Source organism: Lycium ferocissimum, chromosome 4 (assembly GCF_029784015.1).
Source record: "Lycium ferocissimum isolate CSIRO_LF1 chromosome 4, AGI_CSIRO_Lferr_CH_V1, whole genome shotgun sequence".
Lineage (NCBI taxonomy): Eukaryota > Viridiplantae > Streptophyta > Magnoliopsida > Solanales > Solanaceae > Lycium > Lycium ferocissimum.
Window position 1 is genome coordinate 71,103,660 of NC_081345.1, and position 4,519 is coordinate 71,108,178.

At 36.2% G+C, this 4,519-nt stretch overlaps 1 long non-coding RNA gene across 1 annotated transcript; it reads left to right on the forward strand.

Annotated features, from left to right (window-relative positions):
• Window positions 1–596: 596 nt before the first annotated feature.
• LOC132054933 (uncharacterized) lies at window positions 597–2,241 on the forward strand. Its single transcript, XR_009414422.1, has 2 exons — window positions 597–1,646; window positions 2,021–2,241. It is a non-coding gene; the product is annotated as an uncharacterized LOC132054933 (long non-coding RNA).
• The last annotated feature ends 2,278 nt before the right edge of the window (window positions 2,242–4,519 follow it).

The window sequence follows — 4,519 nt, forward strand, 5'->3', positions numbered from 1 at the left end:
TCCATGGACAAAGTTGTGGAAAAGTTTGGTACCATCCAAAATCAAGTGCTTCACTTGGCTTGTAACCGAAAAAGCTGTCTCACCCATGAAGTCTTACGAAGAGGGAATGCAATTGGTCTCTAGATGCTATTTCGCAATGAAACTGCAGAACCAAACGGTCATGTGTTTCGCACGCTAGAGTGACGCCCATCTTTGGTCATTGTTCTTCGGCCTCAACGGAAAGCGGTTGGACCATGTCGTAACACACTGATTTACTAAGTTTCCGGATTAGAAGAGGAGGAAGCAAATCTCAAAAGAAATGGTGGAGAGCGGTCCCATCATACATCGGTGGACAATTTGGAAGGAGAGGAATGGGAGGTGTTTTGAGGATAAATTTAATATCTACATAAAATTAAGTGGGAACCGTATTGCAAATTTTCATTTTTGGTGTAACGAAGCAAATGTAGAGGAGCGGACCGTTGGTAGACTTTTTAGGAAGCATGTAAATATTTATCTTACTGCTCTTTGTGGATAACTTTTTGGAGGTCTCCAGCATATCCTTAATGCTGAGGAATACAATTTACCAGTTTTCAAAAAAAAATAAAAATAATAATTAATAAATCTATCCATGTGTCATCCGTAATTAGCTGTGGCAAAAAGAAAATACGAGGACACAAGTAAAATTTTCCACCATCCCTATTTTTTACCCCACACCTACGTGGAATGACTCATCAATTCATTTTCAAAGACCACTTTTTGTTATGCAAAGTCGAGAACTTATGGGACAAATAGCCAATTCTTGTCATGCATGATTTCTTCTTCGCTTTGCACGTAAATCTCAAATACAATGACCTTACGATCTCATTCTCCTAAACAACCTTCCATTTTAAACGCTTTTCTTGATTTCTCATCTGCATTGCATCCTGTTAATTTTTTCTTGCATCTCAACCCTAAAGAAGACGACGAAAAACATTTCGTCAAACAAAGAGATCTTGTTTTCATAAACTCCATTGGAGAGGGAGGAACAATTTAAATGAACATAAAAGTAGAAGGAGATTAAAAAGAGGATAATTGGAAAAAGGGAAGAGAAAGAAATATAAAGGAAGAGGTGTTTGTAGAGACAAAAAACGAGTAACTTTCTCCATTTTGTAAATCTCGCATTCTGCATTTTTATTATTATTGTCAATTGAAGAGAGAAGAATAATGAATGAGAGGGAGGGGGATCTGAGGGTTCCTCTAATCTCTTTCTTGTTATGTATTTGTGTACTTATTGGTGGAATTTTCCTATTTCTTTACCTATTTGTGCCAAATCTTTCACAACCTTGGTTTCCTCCAATAGCACTAATCTTGATTGGATTTCCATGGTTACTTTGGCTGCTAACATACATTTACACATGCATAAAGAGATGTTTTGGAATGAGCAGTACCGATAATCGCCAAATTTCTAGACGAGCATCGAGAGCACCTACAATGGCAAATTCTGGAATGGCCAGAAATGGTTCAATGGCAAATAATAATGATGGAAAACAGGTACAATTTGGGGCTGCATCTCTCAACTCCTCTCATGGCAGCAAAAGTGCAGATGCATCATCCATCAACTCCTCCCAAGAAATTGAAATGCCTTTAACCACATCAGCTCCTTCTTGATATATATATATACATATTCGGTATATTTCTTCTTCTCCCAATTTATTCTTCACATATTCAGACTTACAATATACTACATTTGATTAAAAAAATGGTTTTAGTTCTTACAAAAATTACTTTTTAAGAATCTTTAATTGTTATACCATGTATCTCATCTTCTATATCAAGGAAAATATTTTGTCTTTGCTCTTTTCTCTTAAAATAGAAAAAAGTTAAACTTGAAGAATTAACATGACATTTCAATTAATTGAAGTTTATACGTGTTTCGTTTGATTATCATGAGTCTAAACTAAAATTTGCCAATTGCTTAAGACCAAGCCAAGAGCACAATTTACCTTTCTATTTTACTTTACCATTTCATCAACACTGCTGTTTGCCATATAATTATCTGCAGGATAATGACTACAAAAACTAGAGCTCATGGCTGCATTTATCAGCTGAAACTTGTAAACGTTCGCTTTTGACGATGATTTTAATGACCACATTAAGAGCTTTGCAGATAATGAAGATGATAATGGTGAATGTAAGTAGAAATGGTACAAAGGGATTTGTTTGTGTTTCTGCATGTAAAGATTGAATCTGAAAAAGAAAAAAAATAGCGTTGTTGTTAGGTAATTTTCTCGTCTTCTATTTTATATCTCCCCCCCTCTACTCTTACTTTGAATATATAGCATTTTTTATGTACAAGTGCAAGGTTCATTTAAGCTCGTATCTTCCACTATCCAGATTCTATCACAGACCCTTCTTACTTTTCAAATGTTAATGTATCATACTATACATTAGTCACTTTACCTTTCTTGGCTTTCCCTGGAACTCAAATTTTCGATGAGGCTAAACATGAAATATAGACACACAATTCATCATGGTATGAAAGAAAGCAAGAGTGGATTCAAACCTCATGGCCACCCAAAAAGCAAAAGATATTTTCATGGTTGAGATGATAACATGTAATCACTTTTATGTTTTTTAAAACTTAGTGATCATTTGCAAAGTATACTTAAAATTTAGCCAACATCCGCTTCGTCCTCTTCTTGGCATAAGTTATATAATGGCAAAGTTGTTGCCGTGGCTAATATCATCTCTGCTACGCTCGATTCTTGAGATATCTCATACTGTATAACCATTTAAAACCAAGAAAATTAGTAAACTTTCAATCAGATATGAAGACACAATATCTATTTCAACCAGCTTCATCCTAATTCTGGAGAAAAAAGGAAAAAGAAGAAGATAGGATTCGCTAAAACTAATGGATTTATCAGTATTAGTATAGCTTTAGAGGTTATTTTGGAGACCAAACCAGGTTCATCTCTCTTTTTGACACTATTCATCATCTCTAGCTAACCACAGTTCAAACTTCAAGCTAGCATCATGAATTTTGAGCTCCACGGTAAACGTCATGCTTGTCTCTTAAAGTTCAATTGTTGTTGTTCAAACTTCATGTCACTATCCTTATGTTTTGCAATTCAACCATTGAGTTTAGCTCTATTTATTCTTGTTTCCTTCCTATTTGAATAAATGTATTTATCTTAATCGTCATATCTTTATGTAAACTTGATTAAATGCGGAAGAATCGAAGAAAAACTAAGTGTGAAAACCCTAACTCATATCGAAGAGAGAGAGAGAGAGTAAATAAACTGTGTTTCTTTCTTATTTGTGTAAAATATCCAAAATGACAAAAGTGTATTCCGTACAAATTAGTCCTACATATATACATAAATGAATGTGGGCCGGGTTACATAGCCCAAGTACAAAAATGAAATATCAGAAAATACTAAGTTGGATCAGGCCCAACTCTGTCTCTAACAACCCCCCTCAAGCTGGATGCCAATCCAAGCTTGCACAACAAAACTCTATGCTGAATGCTAGTCAAAGGTTTAGTAAGTACATCTGCCAGCTGAAGAGAGGTTGGAACATATTGCAAATCAAGGAACCATCATTCAGTTTTTCGGGTACAAAGTGACAATCGATCTCTATGTGTTTGGTGCGCTCGTGGAAGACAGGATTCTTTGCAATATGTAGAGCATCCTGATTATCACAAAAAACGTGAACAGGAGCCAAACTAGAAACACCAAAATCAGCAAACAACCGAACTAACCAAGATATTTCAGCTGTGATCTTGCGAAGGGCCCTATATTCAGCCTCAGCCGAGGACAAAGCAATAGTAGGCTGCTTTTTTGATTTCCAGGAGACTGGAGAACCACCCAAAAGATTATAAAACATAGTAATAGACCTCAGTGCGAACACGACCAACCGGTCGAGTCACGGTACCCGGCAAAGAGAAATTACCTAGTTAAAGAGAAATCATCATCATCATTAAGGAAAATACCCAAAGTAGGAGATCCAGCCAAATATCTTAGAACATGTAAACCAATATCCAAATGAGGCAATCTAGGAGAGTGGAGGAATTGACTTAGATGTTGGACCTCAAAGGAGATGTCTGGTCTAGTGTGTTGAAGAAAATTTAACTTCACAACCAGTTTCCTATAAAGACTAGGATCAGGGTAAGGAGGACCAGTGTCTGCACTCAGTTTCCCACATAGTTCTAAAGGACAGACCACAGGTGTGACATTAGAACAATTGAACTCAGCCAAAAGATCAGAAGTAAACTTGTATTGTGTGACCAGCAACCCTGGGGACTGTTTGACAATCTCTAAACCAAGAAAATAATGGGTTTCACCTAAATCTTTAATCTTGAAACTGTCATCAAGAAATCGCTTCAGAGAAGAAATTTCAGCAATATCATCACCAACCATCAAAATGTCATCCACATGCACTGCTACTATGGTGACAAATTTACCAGAAAATTTTGTGAAGATTGAGTAGTCATTGAGGCTAAGAATAAAACCCTTGGACTGCAATGCTTCAGAAGACTTTGCATACCACTTCCTAGAAG